Source organism: Schistocerca gregaria, chromosome 2 (genome assembly GCF_023897955.1).
Source record: "Schistocerca gregaria isolate iqSchGreg1 chromosome 2, iqSchGreg1.2, whole genome shotgun sequence".
Classification (NCBI taxonomy): Eukaryota; Metazoa; Arthropoda; class Insecta; order Orthoptera; family Acrididae; genus Schistocerca; species Schistocerca gregaria.
In genome coordinates, this window is record NC_064921.1 from 6,985,218 (window position 1) to 7,008,691 (window position 23,474).

General features: G+C 26.3%; 1 long non-coding RNA gene across 1 annotated transcript; it reads right to left on the reverse strand.

Moving 5' to 3' along the window:
* Positions 1–1,274: 1,274 nt before the first annotated feature.
* Positions 1,275–16,054, reverse strand: LOC126336225 (uncharacterized). The gene is made up of 2 exons (XR_007564923.1): positions 15,316–16,054; positions 1,275–1,833 (listed from the first exon to the last, which is right to left on the reverse strand). It is a non-coding gene; the product is annotated as an uncharacterized LOC126336225 (long non-coding RNA).
* Between the last annotated feature and the right edge of the window lie 7,420 nt (positions 16,055–23,474).

Genomic DNA, 23,474 nt, shown 5'->3' on the forward strand with positions numbered 1-23,474 from the left:
ATCAAATTTTATTCTGAATTATAGTAGTTGTTGTATGCTTACTAACGTGAATTGGTAAACGACCTGTTGAAGAACCTTATATTATAACAGGTCAAATCTTAACAATTATTTACTTCACATATTTCTTAATTAATGTCCATGTCGCAAACACATGAGATAAATTAATTAAGGAATAAAGTTAATTAGCTTAGGAAAAGCATATGTTTTGAAAACATAAAATTAGAAGTTTACCTCTTCTATTAACTTTTCTCCAAAAATTTCACTAAACAAATGAGATAAATAAAATCTTTAAACCAACAAAGAAAATAAAAAAATTCAAAGATAAAGGTAAAAAACTTTTTCAAGCTAAGTACATTAATTTATCATAACGGAACCGTGGTAATGTTCCACGAACCCATTTAAAACCAAAAGATATAATAGCAAGCTTAATAAAAAATATAAAAGAATAAAAATCACCGCCCAAAAAAATTAAAGCCAATAACATTCTTATGAAGGCAATTCTAGTATATTCAGCTAAAAAAATTAAAGTAAAACCACCCGCACCATACTCAATATTAAATCCTGAAACTAACTCAGATTCCCCTTCAGCAAAATCAAAAGGAGTACGATTAGTTTCAGCTAAGCAAGAAGCAAAACAAGCTAAAGCTAAAGGAAAAGAAATAATAATAAATCAACAAAAAGCTGATAGTTTATAAAATCAAACATATTAAAACTACCAATTAAAATAATTAAAGACAATAAAATTAAAGCTAAACTAACTTCATAAGAAATTGTTTGAGCAACAGAACGAAGAGAACCTAATAATGAATAATTTGAATTAGAAGATCAACCAGCAATTATAACAGTATAAACACCTAATCTAGTACAACATAAAAAAAATAAAAATCCATAAGAAAAAGAACACATATAAGTTAAATAAGGAAAAATTACTCAAACGGCTAAAGAAATCATTAAATTAAAAACAGGGGAAAAATAATAAAGTAGGTAATTAGATATAATAGGAATTGGCTGCTCCTTACAAATTAACTTAATAGCATCTCTAAATGGCTGAGGAATTCCAACAAAACCTACCTTATTTGGACCCTTTCGAATCTGAATATAACCTAAAACCTTACGCTCTAATAAAGTTAAAAAGGCAACACTAATTAAAACACAAATAACCAATAAAAGAAAATTCAAAATAAATATAAATAAATCATAAAGTATCAATACTATTTGTAGAAAAAATCTACATAAATGAATTCTAAATTCAACACATTAATCTGTCAAAATAGTAAATAAATTAATATTAATCAATATAACAAAAAATATTTTAACCATATGGTCCTTTCGTACTAATATGGATTAACAATCTTAGGATAGAAACCGACCTGGCTCACGCCGGTCTGAACTCAGATCATGTAAGAATTTAAAGGTCGAACAGACCTAATCATTGGGCTCCTGCACCCAAAATTTTTCTTAATCCAACATCGAGGTCGCAATCTGCTTTGTCGATATGAGCTCTCAAAAACAATTACGCTGTTATCCCTAAGGTAACTTAATCTTATGATCATAAATTATGGATCAAAATAACAAACATAAATAAATGATATAATAATGAAGAGTTTATCTATTCTTCATGTCACCCCAACAAAACATCATCATTAAATATAGAAAGACAAACAAAAAACTATATAAAAGTAAAATGTCAAGCTCTATAGGGTCTTCTCGTCCTAAAGAAGAATTTAAGCCTTTTGACTCAAAAGTTAAATTCAAAAATTTATTAAGAGACAGTTGATTTCACGTCAAGCCATTCATTCCAGCCACTAATTAAGAGACTAATGATTATGCTACCTTTGCACGGTCAAAATACTGCGGCTCTTTAAAAATACGCTCAGTGAGCAGGCCAGACCTCAAAATATAAACAAGAGGACATGTTTTTGATAAACAGGCGGAAATCAATTTTGCCTAGTTCCTTATAATAAGTTCACAAGGTAAAAATTTCATACAAATAAATATACTAATTCTATCATTATTACAATAATTTTAAAATTAAATTAATAATCTTAATAAAAAACCTAAAATATTTATAAAATCAAAATAAAAAATAATGAACTAAAACGTAATCTTAAAGATAGCTGGTTTAAAGCTTACTATTATATTTCTATAAAATAAATTATAGGTTATTAACTTCAAAGCTTATCCCTTAAAGAATAAATAAGTTAATATTTTTACTTAAAAAATTAAATAAAAACAAATAACTTTAAAAAATTAAATTTTTTCTTAAGAAACTAGATATCTTGGGAAACGATTAACATCTCATTTCTATAAATAATTTAATAATAATTATGATACATTAACTATAAATTATTTATAAATCAACCCAAATCGAGACAAGTAAAATAAATACTAAAATTTTGATAAACCCTGATACAAAAGGTACAATAAATAAAATCTACTTAAAAAAATTTAAAATAATATTTCATAAAACACTTACATTACCAATAAACTATAATTTAAAAAATCAATTCTATAAAATATACTAAGACAAAAATACAATAAAATTATTTATATTAAATAATTAAATAAACAAAAAATAAATATAATAAAATAAATAATCAAGATATCCTGATTTGCACAGAAAAATTTTCAGTGTAAATGAAACACTTTACTAATAAGTTATATCTTGAAACTCTTCCTAGATACACTTTCCAGTACATCTACTATGTTATGACTTATCTCATCTAAATTGAAGCTACTTTAAAATAAAATAGAATAATCAATAATGAGAGCGACGGGCGATGTGTACACATCTCAGAGCCAATATCAGTTAAATTAAATAAATTAAATTACTATCAAATCCACCTTCATTAACAGTATTTCACTATCAAATCCGTTATAAACAAAAATCTATTGTAACCCACCTCCTCTTAACTATAAGCTGCACCTTGACCTGAAATATTTTATAATTATAAATCTTGAGAATTATAACTCTAAAAAGATTCTCTGATAACGGAGATATACAAACAAATAAATTAAGTAGAGTAAATCGTGTTTTATCAATCATGGGGTAGGTTCCTCTGAATGGAATGAGATTCCGCCAAATTCTTTGTGTTTAAAGACCTTAACTAATAGTACCCTGGTAAATATAATTTACATTTAAAATAATAGGGTATCTAATCCTAGTTTATTATTTAAATTTCACAGATTCATAAAAAGGGCCACAAATAAATTTTAACATTTCACCTTACAAATGTATATTTCAACCCTAATAATATAAACAACTGTTTTAACCAATAATATTCACTTGTATCAATCGTATAACCGCGGCTGCTGGCACGAATTATGCCGATACTAAATCAATTGCTAAATCCAAAATCACTTGATAATTAAATCAAATTAATGCAAAAAGAACATTTAGTCTAACAAAACCTACATATAATACAAAGAAAAAGTGAATAAACAAGCAAGAATAAAACTTTTAAAAATAAAAAATAAGAAAATTTTAAATCTATTAATTCAGGAAAAAATAAAAGATTCAAATATTTAAAGAAAAAAAAAGAAAAAAACCACAAACATTAACAAAAAAAACAGAAACGCCCCTATGTATGACCACAACAACTTCTCTATTATATATAATTAAAGATTAATATGGAACATGTATAGCAATAAATGTATTATATTCTTTCTTATTTAATCTTTCTTTTCACTAATAAATAATCGTAATCCAATTGATACAAATTATAATTATATACCATTTATATACCTATTATAATTGGTGGATTTGGTAATTGACTTGTTCCACTAATAATTGGTGCACCAGATATAGCATTTCCACGAATAAATAATATAAGTTTTTGATTACTACCACCTTCACTAACCCTTCTTCTTACATCTTCTATAGTAGATAATGGTGCTGGTACAGGATGAACAGTTTACCCTCCTCTAGCAGGAGCTATTGCACACGGGGGTGCATCTGTAGATCTAGCTATTTTTTCACTGCACTTAGCAGGTGTATCATCTATTCTTGGTGCAGTGAATTTCATTACAACAGCAATTAATATACGATCAGAAAGTATAACTTTAGATCAAACACCTTTATTTGTATGATCTGTAGCTATTACAGCATTACTTCTCCTTCTTTCACTTCCAGTTTTAGCAGGAGCTATTACTATATTATTAACAGATCGAAATTTAAATACATCATTCTTTGACCCTGCAGGAGGGGGTGACCCAATTCTATATCAACATCTATTTTGATTCTTTGGACACCCAGAAGTTTATATTTTAATTCTACCAGGGTTCGGAATTATTTCACATATTGTATGTCAAGAAAGAGGAAAAATTGAATCATTTGGAACATTAGGTATAATTTGTGCTATACTATCAATTGGACTAATAGGATTTATTGTATGAGCACATCATATATTTACAGTAGGAATGGATGTTGACACACGAGCATATTTTACATCAGCAACAATAATTATTGCTGTACCTACAGGAATTAAGGTATTTAGATGATTAGCTACATTATATGGAACTAAATTCAAGTTCAATCCACCATTATTATGAGCTCTAGGATTTATTTTCCTATTTACAATTGCTGGATTAACAGGATTAGTATTAGCAAATTCATCACTTGATATTGTATTACATGATACATATTATGTAGTAGCCCACTTTCATTATGTATTATCTATAGGAGCAGTATTTGCAATTATAGGAGGTGTCATTCAATGATATCCACTATTTACAGGATTAACTATAAATAATACATGATTAAAAATCCAATTTACAATTATATTCATTGGAGTAAATTTAACATTCTTTCCTCAACACTTCCTAGGATTAGCAGGAATACCTTGACGATACTCTGACTACCCAGACGCATATACATCATGAAACGTAGTATCAAGAATTGGGTCTACAATTTCTATTGTAGGAATCATTATATTCATTGTAATTATATGAGAAAGAATGATTACAAACCGAGCAATTATATTTAGAGCTAACATAAGAAGATCAACAGAATGACTACAAAATAACCCTCCTGCAGAACATAGTTACTCAGAATTACCATTAATCTCTAGATTCTAATATGGCAGATTAGTGCAGTAGATTTAAGCTCTACAAATAAAGGTTTGACCTTTTATTAGAAAATATTTATTAATGGCAACATGATCAAATTTATCTCTTCAAGATGGAGCTTCACCATTAATGGAGCAATTATCATTCTTTCATGATAATACTATGGTCATATTATTATTAATTACAGTAATTGTAGGTTATGCCCTAAGTTGTATATTATTTATTGCCTATACTAACCGTAATATACTTCATGGACATTTAATTGAAACAATCTGAACAGCTTTACCAGCAATTACATTAATTTTTATTGCCCTTCCATCATTACGACTATTATATTTACTTGATGATTCAGTAGATGCAATAATTACAATTAAAACCATTGGACGACAATGATATTGAAGATATGAATATTCAGACTTCATAGACGTAGAATTTGACACTTATATAACACCAGAACAAGACCTAGAAAATGATGGATTCCGACTACTAGATGTAGATAACCGAACAATCCTACCAATAAATACAGAAGTACGAGTATTAACAAGAGCATCAGATGTTCTACACTCATGAGCAGTTCCTGCATTAGGGGTTAAAATTGATGCAACGCCAGGTCGGTTAAATCAAGGAACATTCACAATAAATCGACCTGGATTATTCTTTGGACAATGCTCAGAAATCTGTGGAGCAAACCACAGATTTATACCAATTGTAATTGAAAGAACTTCAGTAAATTTATTTATTAAGTGATTATCTAAGATAATTTAAGGAGTTAGTTGAAATAAATAACATTAGAGTGTCAATCTAAAGTAACTAAAAAAAATTAGTACACCTTGAAATTCATCAGATGACTGAAAGTAAGTAATGGTCTCTTAAACCAAATTATAGTAAATTAACGACTACTTCTGATGGGGAAATTATATCCAAATCCCTCAAATATCCCCTCTTATATGATTCTCACTATTCATTATATTTTCAGCTACATTAATCTTGTTTAATCAAATAAACTTCTTCTCATTTAAACCTAACCTTATTAAAAGAGCAGAAAAAGGAACAATTGAAATAAAAAACTTAAATTGAAAATGATAACAAATCTATTCTCAACATTTGACCCATCAACTAACATCTTTAATTTATCATTAAATTGAACTAGAACATTTCTAGGACTATTATTAATCCCATCACTATTTTGACTTACACCATCACGAATTAACATTATCTGAAATAAACTAAATTTAACCTTACCTAATGAATTTAAAACACTTCTTGGACCAAAATCATTTAATGGAACAACATTCATTTTCATCTCAATTTTTATTATAATATTATTTAACTATTTCATAGGATTATTCCCTTATATTTTTACTAGAACAAGACATTTAGCATTAACATTTGCAATTGCCCTACCTATATGGCTAAGATTTATATTATTTGGATGAATTAACCATACTAATCATATATTTACACACCTTGTACCACAAGGTACACCGCCTGCATTAATATCATTTATAGTACTAATTGAAACAATTAGTAATGTTATTCGACCAGGTACATTAGCAGTACGGTTGGCAGCAAATATAATTGCAGGACACTTATTATTAACCTTATTAGGAAACACAGGACCATCTATAGCAATAAACTTAATCTCATTACTAATTATTGGACAAATACTTCTATTAATTCTAGAATCAGCAGTAGCAATAATTCAAGCCTATGTTTTCTCAATTCTAAGAACTCTATATTCTAGAGAAGTATATTAAACCTATGTTAACAACTCACTCAAACCACCCATTCCACTTAGTAGACTATAGACCTTGACCATTAACAGGAGCAATTGGAGCAATAGTCCTAGTATCAGGACTAGCAAAATGATTCCACCTATTTAATATTAACTTATTCATAATTGGATTTGGATTTACCCTACTAACTATAATTCAATGATGATGAGATGTAGTACGAGAAGGAACATATCAAGGATTACATACAGGATTTGTATCAATTGGATTACGATGAGGAATAATTTTATTTATTGCATCAGAGGTATTATTTTTCGTTTCTTTTTTTTGAGCATTCTTTAGAAGAAGATTAGCACCAACAATTGAACTAGGAATACTATGACCTTCAATAGGAATTCAACCCTTTAACCCTATACAAATTCCATTACTTAATACAGCTATTCTTTTAGCATCAGGAGTAACAGTAACATGAGCACATCATAGTTTAATGGAATCTAATCATACTCAAGCACTACAAGGATTATTCTTCACAGTGTTATTAGGACTATACTTTACAATACTTCAAGCATATGAATATTGAGAAGCACCTTTTACCATTGCAGATGCAGTTTATGGATCAACATTCTTTGTTGCAACAGGATTCCATGGTTTACACGTAATTATTGGAACAATCTTTTTATCAACATGTCTACTTCGACACTCAATAAATCAATTTTCACCAAGACATCACTTTGGATTTGAAGCAGCAGCATGATACTGACACTTCGTAGACGTAGTATGATTATTCTTATATATCTCTATTTATTGATGAGGTAGATAATTGTTTTTCTAGTATAAATAGTACATTTGACTTCCAATCAGAAAGCTTGATATAAATCAAGAAAAACAATTCTAATTCTATCAACAAGAGTTTTCATTAGATTTATTATTCCAATAATTGTTATAATCCTGGCAACAACACTATCAAAAAAATTAATTAATGATCGAGAAAAAAGATCACCATTTGAATGTGGGTTTGATCCAAAAAGATCAGCACGAATACCATTCTCAATATGATTCTTCCTAATCGCAGTAATCTTTTTAATTTTTGATGTAGAAATTGCACTAATTCTACCAATTGTAATTATTTTTAAAACTTCAGACATTATAATCTGAACAGTATCAACAATATTTTTTATTCTAGTTCTATTAGGAGGACTATACCATGAATGAAACCAAGGAGCATTACAATGAGCAGAATAAAGGGTTGTAGTTAAATATAACATTTGGGTTGCATTCAAAAAGTATTGATATTATCAATCAACCTTAAATAGAATAAGAAGCGAAATATTGCAGTCAGTTTCGACCTGGAAGATTGGTATGTACTACCCTTATTCTTATTAATTGAAGCCAAAAAGAGACGTATTACTGTTAATAATATAATTGAACTATAATAGTTCCAATTAAGGAAATGTAAAGCCAATATGAAAGCTGCTAACTTTTTATATTAGCGGTTAAACTCCGTTAACATTTCTAAAATTTATATAGTTTAAATAAAACATTACATTTTCACTGTAAAAATAATATATCTATATTTATAAATACTTAAAAGTAAAAATACTTCCTTAACATCTTCAGTGTCACGCTCTAATTATAAGCTATTTAAGTAAACGAAAAACAATATTACCAAAATAAATATTCAAAAAATAAAAGTTAAAAGATAAATCTTGAAATTAGAATCATATCAACCTTGAATATAACCAATTAAATAAATAAATAATCTATATAAACCTTGACCACCAAGTAATTCACCTCAACCATAATCAAATGACTTAGATGAATAATAACCTATTTTTAAAGGAATATATCTAATAAACTTAGTTGAAAGAAAAGGTATAAATCATATAGAACCAGCAAATCTAACAAAAGAAAGTATACTTACAGAAAATAAATTATGAGAAAAATCAAAATTAGAAATAAGATAACCTAAATAAGCACCTAAAATAACAACTGTAATAGTTAAAAACTTTAAATAATAAGGTAAAGCAATCACATGAGGAATAGGAAAAATTAATCAAGATAAAAGACTACCACCAAAAACAGCAACAAACAATAGACCAATTATTCCAAATGAAATATAATAACCCTTATCATCAAAAGAAAATCTAGAATAAAAATTATTATCACCAGATATTGAATAATAAAACAAACGAAAAGAATAAGAAGCAGTTAAACCAGTAGAAAAAAAATAAAGAAAAAATTAAACAATTAATTCATCTTAAACAAACCATCTCAAGAATTAAATCCTTTGAATAAAATCCCGCTAAAAAAGGTATTCCACACAAAGATAAACTAGAAACATTAAAACAAACTGAAGTTAAAGGTATGAAATTAACAATTGATCCTATAAAACGAATATCCTGAGAATCCTTCAAATTATGAATTATTGAACCTGCACATATAAATAATAATGCCTTAAATAAAGCATGAGCCAATTAATGAAAAAATGCAAGCTTTGGATAACCTATAGCCAAAATTCTTATTATTAAACCAAGTTGTCTTAAAGTAGAAAGAGCAATAATCTTCTTTAAATCAAACTCAAAATTAGCGCCCAATCCAGCCATAAATATAGTTATACAACCAATTAAAAGTAAAAATCAACCACAATTATAAGTATCCAATATTGGTCTAAAACGAATTAATAAATAAACACCAGCAGTAACAAGAGTAGAAGAATGAACTAAAGCAGAAACAGGAGTAGGAGCTGCAATAGCAGCAGGAAGTCATGAAGAGAAAGGAATCTGAGCTCTCTTAGTTATAGCTGCTAAAACAATTAATATAGTAATGAGCTTTATTTCAAAAGAATTAGAAATAAAATCATAATAATAAATATAATTTCAACCACCAAAATTTAACATTCATGCAATAGAAATTAAAATAGCAACATCACCAATACGATTAGAAAGTGCAGTTAATATACCAGCACTATAAGATTTTACATTTTGATAATAAATAACTAAACAATAAGAAACTAAACCTAAACCATCTCAACCTAATAAAATTCTAATTAAATTAGGACTAATAATTAAAAAACCTATAGAAAGAATAAATATTAAAACAATAATAATAAAACGATTTATATTCTTTTCACCAGATATATAATCCTCTCTATAATAAATAACCAAAGAAGAAATATATATAACAAAAGATATAAAAATAAGAGATATTCAATCCAAAATTAAAGTTATAACAACTATAGAACCACTTAAATTGAAAAGCTCTCACTCAACAAAAACTCTATAATCAATTATTAAATAATAAATACCTAAAATAAAAATTATAGTTCTCGAAATAAACAAAGAAAAAAACTCAAAGAACAAATAGAAAATAAATTCACGGCCTAAGATGAAAAACTTCATATCATTGATTCCACAAAACAATATTTTTAATTAAAATACTTAAGCAAACTAAACAAAGAAATATTCACCCTTTAAACAGAGAATATTTAAAGGCAATCAATGTAAAAGTAAAAGATGATATTCACGAAAATAACCAAGAGAATAAGTATAAACACCAGAATAATAATTCCCATGCTGAGAATAAGAATATATATACAAAGTATAAACAGCTCTAAAAAAAGATAAAAAAATCAAAGCAAAGAATCTAAAAGAAGATCAAGATATAATTCTATTTAATAATCTAATTTCACCTACCAAATTTAAAGAAGGAGGAGCAGCCATATTTGATGATCTTAAAAGAAATCATCATAAAGCCATTCTTGGCATCAAATTAATTATACCCTTGTTAATTAATAATCTTCGTCTACCTAAACGTTCATAAATAATATTAGATAAACAAAATAAACCAGAAGAACATAAACCATGACCAACCATTAGAGAAAGAGAACCTACACAACCTCATCAATTCATAGTCATCAATCCACCAATAACCATTCTTATATGAGCAACAGAAGAATATGCAATTAAAGACTTTAAATCAACCTGACGAAAACAAATAAATCTTACAATAACACCCCCAGATAAACCTAAAGACAATCAAAAATAATTAAACTTTAAACCCAAATAAGAAATAACCTTTATAACACGAAAAATACCATAACCACCTAACTTTAATAAAACACCAGCAAGAATTATTCTACCTGAAATAGGGGCCTCTACATGAGCCTTAGGAAGTCATAAATGAACCAAAAACATAGGTATCTTAACTAAAAAAGCCAAAATTATAAATACATAAAACATAAAATAATAAGAACCAAAATCAACCAATAAAGGAAAATATAAAGTATTAGAAAAATCATAAACCTTAAATAAAACTAATAATAAAGGTAATCTAGCAACCAAAGTATAAAAAATTAAATAAACACCAGCCTGCAAACGCTCAGGTTGATAACCCCAACCCAAAATTAAAAGTAAAGTAGGAACTAATCTAGCCTCAAAAAAAATATAAAAAGAAAGAAGACTTAATCTAGCAAATGAACAATAAAGCATAATTATTAAAATCAAAACCATAAAAACAAAAAAATTAGAATGATATGAACTTAAATAAACTGAACCTCTAGCAGTGATTATTAAAGAACAAATCCAAAAACTAAGTAAAATTAAACTAAAAGAAAAATAATCAATACCAAAATAATATCTAATTATATTCAAATCAGCATATGAATAAACACAAATTATAAAAACAAAACCCGACAGAAACATTAAAGAATGAACCAACCATCAACAATTATTTAATAAACAAAGAGGGATCAAAAAAATAGTTATAAATAAATACTTTAACATAAAGATAAACCAAAAGAATTAAAAAAATCATTACCATGAGAACGAATTATTGAAACTAAAATAGAAAGACCTAAAGCACCCTCACAAACAGAAAAAACTAAAAAAATAACAGGAAAAAAATAATCATAATCAAACTCAATAAGAAAAACAATAACTAACATAAATAAAGAAAGAACAATATATTCTAATCTCAAAAGAACCATTAATAAATGTTTACGTTTAGAAGAAAAAACATAAACACCAGCAAAATAAATCAATAAAGAAGTAAAAATAGAGAATATAAACATTAGTTTTAATAGTTTAAAAAAAACGCCGGTCTTGTAAACCGGAAATAAGTCCAGCCCCCACTTTTAAAACTTCAGAGGTGGAAAAGCTTCCAAAGCTCCCCAAAACCGGTATTTTAAATAAACTAACCCCTGAAATGGTCAAAATAATAATTATATCATTATCAAATGTAATAAATATTAATTTTATTAAATTAAGACACCCAATATCAATAATGCTTTTTATTATCCTTCAAACCTTCCTAGTTGGATTAATAACAGGAACAATAATAGAAAGATATTGATTATCATATATTTTATTTTTAACATTTCTTGGTGGTATACTAGTATTATTTATTTACATTACAAGAATTGCATCAAACGAAATATTTCAGCCTAAATCAATCACTATAATTATTACATTAATAATGTGAGTATTTATCATATTAATATTAATTATTCTAGATTTATCTATATTTATAGACTTTTTCAAAAACACCGAAACTATAAATATTGATAATTCAATCAATTATCAAGAAATAACAATATCTTTAGAAAAATTATATAATAGACCAACATTCATTATTACAATAATAATAATAATTTATTTATTTTTAGCACTACTAGCAGTTGTTAAAATCACCAATATTAATCAGGGACCTATTCGTAAAATAAGATAATTACTAATGAATAAACCCTTACGATTAAGACATCCTTTAATTAAAATTATTAATAACTCTTTAATTGACTTACCTGCCCCAACAAATATTTCATTTTGATGAAATTTTGGATCCCTATTAGGGTTATGTTTGGTAATTCAAATCGTAACTGGACTATTTTTAGCTATACATTATACATCAAATATTGAAATAGCATTCAGTAGTGTAGTACACATCTGCCGAGACGTAAATAATGGTTGAATTATCCGAACCTTACACGCAAATGGAGCATCTATATTTTTTATTTGTATTTACTTACATGTAGGACGGGGAATTTACTATGGATCTTATATATATATATACATACCTGAATAATTGGTACAGTGATTTTATTTTTAGTTATAGCAACTGCATTTATAGGAGGCCAAATATCTTTTTGAGGTGCAACAGTAATTACTAATTTATTATCAGCAATCCCATACTTAGGAACAGATTTAGTCCAATGAGTATGAGGAGGATTCGCTGTTGATAATGCAACATTAAATCGATTCTTCACATTCCATTTTGTATTACCATTTATTATTGCTGCTATAGCAGCAATTCATTTATTTTTTCTTCACCAAACAGGATCTAATAATCCTCTTGGACTAAATGGAGATATTGAAAAAATTCCATTCCATCCATACTTTACCTTTAAGGATTCTATTACATTTGTAATAATAACATCATTATTAATTATACTATGTTTAATTAATCCTTACCTATTAGGAGATCCAGATAACTTTGTACCTGCCAACCCATTAGTAACACCAGTTCACATTCAACCAGAATGATATTTCCTATTTGCATATGCAATTCTACGATCTATCCCTAATAAGTTAGGAGGTGTTATTGCATTATTTTTATCAATTAGAATCTTAATAATTTTACCATTTTATAATAAAACACCATTCCGAGGCATTCAATTTTACCCTATTAATCAAATTTTATTCTGAATTATAGTAGTTGTTGTATGCTTACTAATGTGAATTGGTAAACGACCTGTTGAAGAACCTTATATTATAACAGGTCAAATCTTAACAATTATTTACTTCACATATTTCTTAATTAATGTCCATGTCGCAAATGCATGAGATAAATTAATTAAGGAATAAAGTTAATTAGCTTAGGAAAAGCATATGTTTTGAAAACATAAAATTAGAAGTTTAACTCTTCTATTAACTTTTCTCAAAAAATTTCACTAAACAAATGAGATAAATAAAATCTTTAAACCAACAAAGAAAATAAAAAAATTCAAAGATAAAGGTAAAAAACTTTTTCAAGCTAAGTACATTAATTTATCATAACGGAACCGTGGTAATGTTCCACGAACCCAAATAAAACCAAAAGATATAATAGCAAGCTTAATAAAAAATATAAAAGAATAAAAATCACCGCCCAAAAAAATTAAAGCCAATAACATTCTTATGAAGACAATTCTAGTATATTCAGCTAAAAAAATTAAAGTAAAACCACCCGCACCATACTCAATATTAAATCCTGAAACTAACTCAGATTCCCCTTCAGCAAAATCAAAAGGAGTACGATTAGTTTCAGCTAAGCAAGAAGCAAAACAAGCTAAAGCTAAAGGAAAAGAAATAATAATAAATCAACAATAAAGCTGATAGTTTATAAAATCAAACATATTAAAACTACCAATTAAAATAATTAAAGACAATAAAATTAAAGCTAAACTAACTTCATAAGAAATTGTTTGAGCAACAGAACGAAGAGAACCTAATAATGAATAATTTGAATTAGAAGATCAACCAGCAATTATAACAGTATAAACACCTAATCTAGTACAACATAAAAAAAATAAAAATCCATAAGAAAAAGAACACATATAAGTTAAATAAGGAAAAATTACTCAAAAGGCTAAAGAAATCATTAAATTAAAAACAGGGGAAAAATAATAAAGTAGGTAATTAGATATAATAGGAATTGGCTGCTCCTTACAAATTAACTTAATAGCATCTCTAAATGGCTGAGGAATTCCAACAAAACCTACCTTATTTGGACCCTTTCAAATCTGAATATAACCTAAAACCTTACGCTCTAATAAAGTTAAAAAGGCAACACTAATTAAAACACAAATAACCAATAAAAGAAAATTCAAAATAAATATAAATAAATCATAAAGTATCAATACTATTTGTAGAAAAAATCTACATAAATGAATTCTAAATTCAACACATTAATCTGTCAAAATAGTAAATAAATTAATATTAATCAATATAACAAAAAATATTTTAACCATATGGTCCTTTCGTACTAATATGGATTAACAATCTTAGGATAGAAACCGACCTGGCTCACGCCGGTCTGAACTCAGATCATGTAAGAATTTAAAGGTCGAACAGACCTAATCATTGGGCTCCTGCACCCAAAATTTTTCTTAATCCAACATCGAGGTCGCAATCTGCTTTGTCGATATGAGCTCTCAAAAACAATTACGCTGTTATCCCTAAGGTAACTTAATCTTATGATCATAAATTATGGATCAAAATAACAAACATAAATAAATGATATAATAATGAAGAGTTTATCTATTCTTCATGTCACCCCAACAAAACATCATCATTAAATATAGAAAGACAAACAAAAAACTATATAAAAGTAAAATGTCAAGCTCTATAGGGTCTTCTCGTCCTAAAGAAGAATTTAAGCCTTTTGACTCAAAAGTTAAATTCAAAAATTTATTAAGAGACAGTTGATTTCTCGTCAAACCATTCATTCCAGCCACTAATTAAGAGACTAATGATTATGCTACCTTTGCACGGTCAAAATACCGCGGCTCTTTAAAAATACGCTCAGTGAGCAGGCCAGACCTCAAAATATAAACAAGAGGACATGTTTTTGATAAACAGGCGGAAATCAATTTTGCCTAGTTCCTTATAATAAGTTCACAAGGTAAAAATTTCATACAAATAAATATACTAATTCTATCATTATTACAAAAATTTTAAAATTAAATTAATAATCTTAATAAAAAACCTAAAATATTTATAAAATCAAAATAAAAAATAATGAACTAAAACGTAATCTTAAAGATAGCTGGTTTAAAGCTTACTATTATATTTCTATAAAATAAATTATAGGTTATTAACTTCAAAGCTTTTCCCTTAAAGAATAAATAAGTTAATATTTTTACTTAAAAAATTAAATAAAAACAAATAACTTTAAAAAATTAAATTTTTTCTTAAGAAACTAGATATCTTGGGATACGATTAACATCTCATTTCTATAAATAATTTAATAATAATTATGATACATTAACTATAAATTATTTATAAATCAACCCAAATCGAGACAAGTAAAATAAATACTAAAATTTTGATAAACCCTGATACAAAAGCTACAATAAATAAAATCTACTTTAAAAAATTTAAAATAATATTTCATAAAACACTTACATTACCAATAAACTATAATTTAAAAAATCAATTCTATAAAATATACTAAGACAAAAATACAATAAAATTATTTATATTAAATAATTAAATAAACAAAAAATAAATATAATAAAATAAATAATCAAGATATCCTGATTTGCACAGAAAAATTTTCAGTGTAAATGAAACACTTTAATAATAAGTTATATCTTGAAACTCTTCCTAGATACACTTTCCAGTACATCTACTATGTTACGACTTATCTCATCTAAATTGAAGCTACTTTAAAATAAAATAGAATAATCAATAATGAGAGCGACGGGCGATGTGTACACATCTCAGAGCCAATATCAGTTAAATTAAAAAAATTAAATTACTATCAAATCCACCTTCATTAACAGTATTTCACTATCAAATCCGTTATAAACAAAAATCTATTGTAACCCACCTCCTCTTAACTATAAGCTGCACCTTGACCTGAAATATTTTATAATTATAAATCTTGAGAATTATAACTCTAAAAAGATTCTCTGATAACGGAGATATACAAACAAATAAATTAAGTAGAGTAAATCGTGTATTATCAATCATGGGGTAGTTTCCTCTGAATGGAATGAGATTCCGCCAAATTCTTTGGGTTTAAAGACCTTAACTAATAGTACCCTGGTAAATATAATTAACATTTAAAATAATAGGGTATCTAATCCTAATTTATTATTTAAATTTCACAGATTCATAAAAAGGGCCACAAATAAATTTTAACATTTCACCTTACAAATTTATATTTCAACCCTTATAATATAAACAACTGTTTTAACCAATAATATTCACTTGTATCAATCGTATAACCGCGGCTGCTGGCACGAATTATGCCGATACTAAATCAATTGCTAAATCCAAAATCACTTGATAATTAAATCAAATTACTGCAAAAAGAACATTTAGTCTAACAAAACTTACATATAATACAAAGAAAAAGTGAATAAACAAGCAAGAATAAAACTTTTAAAAATAAAAAATAAGAAAATTTTAAATCTATTAATTCAGGAAAAAATAAAAGATTCAAATATTTAAAGAAAAAAAAAGAAAAAAACCACAAACGTTAACAAAAAAAAGAAACGCCCCTATGTATGACCACAACAACTTCTCTATTATATATAATTAAAGATTAATATGGAACATGTATAGCAATAAATGTATTATATTCTTTCTTATTTAATCTTTCTTTTCACTAATAAATAAAGAAAGATTAAATAATATAATAAATATATTTTATACAATTATGTAATTTAATATAATATGTTATTAATATGAATTCTTTTTTATATTAAGTTAACTTTCATATATATTAGTTAAATAATCTAATTATAGATAATTTACATAATTATATTATTATAATTAATATAATTATTTATATTAATTATAATATTTTATATTTAAATTAATAATTTTATTTATTATATCCAATTATAATAATATTAAATATTAAATTACATATTATTATATATATTATATTATAATAACCTATTTTAAGCTAAAAACATAAGTAGCTATAATCCTAGGTAAATAATTGCATTAAAATAATCAATTGATAATGGTAAGATGATCTTATAATACTTTAATTTCAATTAAATGTAATATATTAATATAAATTATTTATTATATATATATATATAAAAAATAAAACTAGCACGATAAGTTAATCCTAATTAAACAAAATAATACATAAAAGAATTTCAAAAAAAAACTTTCGATTTATATATTAAATAAATGAAGTGCCTGATTAAAGGGTTACCTTGATAGGGTAAATAAAGTAAATAAAATTACCTTCATTAAAATTACATAAGATAGAATTAAACTACCTCCTTTAGTATCAAAAACTAACGTGCATCATACACCTTAATGTAAAAAGGTAAGCTAAACAAGCTAATGGGTTCATACCCCATTTATAGAGGTATCAATCCTCTCCTTTTTAATGACCAACAACTCTACAAAACTTCTCTTGCTATCAACATTAATGATAGGAACGATCCTGTCCATTTCATCAAATTCCTGATTTGGGGTTTGAATAGGACTTGAGATCAACTTACTTTCATTTATTCCGCTCCTAACAAGAAATAAAAATATAATAATAAATGAATCATCAATTAAATATTTTATTGTCCAAGCAATAGCATCGACAATATTATTATTTTCAATTTTGCTGATTCAAATAAAATATCCCATGGGATGGGAAACAGAATTTATCCCATCAATAATAATTAGATCTAGACTGTTATTAAAGATTGGAGCTGCACCTTTCCATTTCTGATTTCCAGAAGTTATAGGAGCATCAAGATGAAATAATTGTTTAACATTAATAACATGACAAAAAATCGCCCCAATAATGGTCTTATCTTATTGTATTCAATTAAGAACTTTTATTTGAACAATTATTACCTTAAGAATTATTATTGGGGCAATAGGAGGTTTATTTCAAACATCCTTACGACAACTTTTAGCATATTCATCAATCAGACATCTAGGTTGAATAATTAGATCATTAACAGTCAGAGAAAACATCTGAGAACTATACTTCATTATTTACTCACTATTAAGATTAATTATAGTTTTATTATTTAAGCAAATAAATTTATTTTTCATAAATCAAATTTATTCAGCCAGAAATATAAAAACCGAAATTAAATTCATAATATTCTTATCTTTATTATCTTTAGGTGGACTACCACCATTCCTTGGATTCTTACCAAAATGAATTGTAATACAATCATTAATAGAAAACAATATAACAACTATTATAACTGTATTAATCTTTAATTATATATAATAGAGATGTTGTTGTGGTCATACATAGGGGCGTTTCTTTTTTTTGTTAATGTTTGTGGTTTTTTTCTTTTTTTTTCTTTAAATATTTGAATCTTTTATTTTTTCCTGAATTAATAGATTTAAAATTTTCTTATTTTTTATTTTTAAAAGTTTTATTCTTGCTTGTTTATTCACTTTTTCTTTGTATTATATGTAAGTTTTGTTAGACTAAATGTTCTTTTTGCAGTAATTTGATTTAATTATCAAGTGATTTTGGATTTAGCAATTGATTTAGTATCGGCATAATTCGTGCCAGCAGCCGCGGTTCATTCTTTAATGTTTCTGTCGGGTTTTGTTTTTATAATTTGTGTTTATTCATATGCTGATTTGAATATAATTAGATATTATTTTGGTATTGATTATTTATCGTTTAGTTTAATTTTACTTAGTTTTTGGATTTGTTCTTTAATAATCACTGCTAGAGGTTCAGTTTATTTAAGTTCATATCATTCTAATTTTTTTGTTTTTATGGTTTTGATTTTAATAATTATGCTTTATTGTTCATTTGCTAGATTAAGCCTTCTTTCTTTTTATATTTTTTTTGAGGCTAGATTAGTTCCTACTTTACTTTTAATTTTGGGTTGGGGTTATCAACCTGAGCGTTTGCAGGCTGGTGTTTACTTAATTTTTTATACTTTGGTTGCTAGATTACCTTTATTATTAGTGTTATTTAAGGTTTTTTGATTTTTCTAATACTTTATATTTTCCTTTATTGGTTGATTTTGGTTCTTATTATTTTATGTTTTATGTATTTATAATTTTGGCTTTTTTAGTTAAGATACCTATGTTTTTGGTTCATTTATGACTTCCTAAGGCTCATGTAGAGGCCCCTATTTCAGGTAGAATAATTCTTGCTGGTGTTTTATTAAAGTTAGGTGGTTATGGTATTTTTCGTGTTATAAAGGTTATTTCTTATTTGGGTTTAAAGTTTAATTATTTTTGATTGTCTTTAGGTTTATCTGGGGGTGTTATTGTAAGATTTATTTGTTTTCGTCAGGTTGATTTAAAGTCTTTAATTGCATATTCTTCTGTTGCTCATATAAGAATGGTTATTGGTGGATTGATGACTATGAATTGATGAGGTTGTGTAGGTTCTCTTTCTCTAATGGTTGGTCATGGTTTATGTTCTTCTGGTTTATTTTGTTTATCTAATATTATTTATGAACGTTTAGGTAGACGAAGATTATTAATTAACAAGGGTATAATTAATTTGATACCAAGAATGGCTTTATGATGATTTCTTTTAAGATCATCAAATATGGCTGCTCCTCCTTCTTTAAATTTGGTAGGTGAAATTAGATTATTAAATAGAATTATATCTTGCTCTTCTTTTAGATTCTTTGCTTTGATTTTTTTATCTTTTTTTAGAGCTGTTTATACTTTGTATATACATTCTTATTCTCAGCATGGGAATTATTATTCTGGTGTTTATACTTGTTCTCTTGGTTATTTTCGTGAATATCATCTTTTACTTTTACATTGATTGCCTTTAAATATTCTCTGTTTAAAGGGTGAATATTTCTTTGTTTAGTTTGCTTAAGTATTTTAATTAAAAATATTGTTTTGTGGAATCAACGATATGAAGTTTTTCATCTTAGGCCGTGAATTTATTTTCTATTTGTTCTTTGAGTTTTTTTTCTTTGTTTATTTCGAGAACTATAATTTTTATTTTAGGTATTTATTATTTAATAATTGATTATAGAGTTTTTGTTGAGTGAGAGCTTTTCAATTTAAATGGTTCTATAGTTGTTATAACTTTAATTTTGGATTGAATATCTCTTATTTTTATATCTTTTGTTATATATATTTCTTCTTTGGTTATTTATTATAGAGAGGATTATATATCTGGTGAAAAGAATATAAATCGTTTTATTATTATTGTTTTAATATTTATTCTTTCTATAGGTTTTTTAATTATTAGTCCTAATTTAATTAGAATTTTATTAGGTTGAGATGGTTTAGGTTTAGTTTCTTATTGTTTAGTTATTTATTATCAAAATGTAAAATCTTATAGTGCTGGTATATTAACTGCACTTTCTAATCGTATTGGCGATGTTGCTATTTTAATTTCTATTGCATGAATGTTAAATTTTGGTGGTTGAAATTATATTTATTATTATGATTTTATTTCTAATTCTTTTGAAATAAAGCTCATTACTATATTAATTGTTTTAGCAGCTATAACTAAGAGAGCTCAGATTCCTTTCTCTTCATGACTTCCTGCTGCTATAGCAGCTCCTACTCCTGTTTCTGCTTTAGTTCATTCTTCTACTCTTGTTACTGCTGGTGTTTATTTATTAATTCGTTTTAGACCAATATTGGATACTTATAATTGTGGTTGATTTTTACTTTTAATTGGTTGTATAACTATATTTATGGCTGGATTGGGCGCTAATTTTGAGTTTCATTTAAAGAAGATTATTGCTCTTTCTACTTTAAGACAACTTGGTTTAATAATAAGAATTTTGGCTATAGGTTATCCAAAGCTTGCATTTTTTCATTTATTGGCTCATGCTTTATTTAAGGCATTATTATTTATATGTGCAGGTTCAATAATTCATAATTTGAAGGATTCTCAGGATGTTCGTTTTATAGGATCAATTGTTAATTTCATACCTTTAACTTCAGTTTGTTTTAATGTTTCTAGTTTATCTTTGTGTGGAATACCTTTTTTAGCGGCATTTTATTCAAAGGATTTAATTCTTGAGATGGTTTGTTTAAGATGAATTAATTGTTTATTTTTTTTCTTTATTTTTTTTTCTACTGGTTTAACTGCTTCTTATTCTTTTCGTTTGTTTTATTATTCAATATCTGGTGATAATAACTTTTATTCTAGATTTTCTTTTGATGATAAGGGTTATTATATTTCATTTGGAATAATTGGTCTATTGTTTGTTGCTGTTTTTCTTGGTAGTCTTTTATCTTGATTAATTTTTCCTATTCCTCATGTGATTGCTTTACCTTATTATTTAAAGTTTTTAACTATTACAGTTGTTATTTTAGGTGCTTATTTAGGTTATCTTATTTCTAATTTTGATTTTTCTCATAATTTATTTTCTTTAAGTATACTTTCTTTTGTTAGATTTGCTGGTTCTATATGATTTATACCTTTTCTTTCAACTAAGTTTATTAGATATATTCCTTTAAAAATAGGTTATTATTCATCTAAGTCATTTGATTATGGTTGAGGTGAATTACTTGGTGGTCAAGGTTTATATAGATTATTTATTTATTTAATTGGTTATATTCAAGGTTGATATGATTCTAATTTCAAGATTTATCTTTTAACTTTTATTTTTTGAATATTTATTTTGGTAATATTGTTTTTCGTTTACTTAAATAGCTTATAATTAGAGCGTGACACTGAAGATGTTAAGGAAGTATTTTTACTTTTAAGTATTTATAAATATAGATATATTATTTTTACAGTGAAAATTTAATGTTTTATTTAAACTATATAAATTTTAGAAATGTTAACGGAGTTTAACCGCTAATATAAAAAGTTAGCAGCTTTCATATTGGCTTTACATTTCCTTAATTGGAACTATTATAGTTCAATTATATTATTAACAGTAATACGTCTCTTTTTGGCTTCAATTAATAAGAATAAGGGTAGTACATACCAATCTTCCAGGTCGAAACTGACTGCAATATTTCGCTTCTTATTCTATTTAAGGTTGATTGATAATATCAATACTTTTTGAATGCAACCCAAATGTTATATTTAACTACAACCCTTTATTCTGCTCATTGTAATGCTCCTTGGTTTCATTCATGGTATAGTCCTCCTAATAGAACTAGAATAAAAAATATTGTTGATACTGTTCAGATTATAATGTCTGAAGTTTTAAAAATAATTACAATTGGTAGAATTAGTGCAATTTCTACATCAAAAATTAAAAAGATTACTGCGATTAGGAAGAATCGTATTGAGAATGGTATTCGTGCTGATCTTTTTGGATCAAACCCACATTCAAATGGTGATCTTTTTTCTCGATCATTAATTAATTTTTTTGATAGTGTTGTTGCCAGGATTATAACAATTATTGGAATAATAAATCTAATGAAAACTCTTGTTGATAGAATTAGAATTGTTTTTCTTGATTTATATCAAGCTTTCTGATTGGAAGTCAAATGTACTATTTATACTAGAAAAACAATTATCTACCTCATCAATTAATAGAGATATATAAGAATAATCATACTACATCTACGAAGTGTCAGTATCATGCTGCTGCTTCAAATCCAAAGTGATGTCTTGGTGAAAATTGATTTATTGAGTGTCGAAGTAGACATGTTGATAAAAAGATTGTTCCAATTATTACGTGTAAACCATGGAATCCTGTTGCAACAAAGAATGTTGATCCATAAACTGCATCTGCAATGGTAAAAGGTGCTTCTCAATATTCATATGCTTGAAGTATTGTAAAGTATAGTCCTAATAACACTGTGAAGAATAATCCTTGTAGTGCTTGAGTATGATTAGATTCCATTAAACTATGATGTGCTCATGTTACTGTTACTCCTGATGCTAAAAGAATAGCTGTATTAAGTAATGGAATTTGTATAGGGTTAAAGGGTTGAATTCCTATTGGAGGTCATAGTATTCCTAGTTCAATTGTTGGTGCTAATCTTCTTCTAAAGAATGCTCAAAAGAAAGAAACGAAAAATA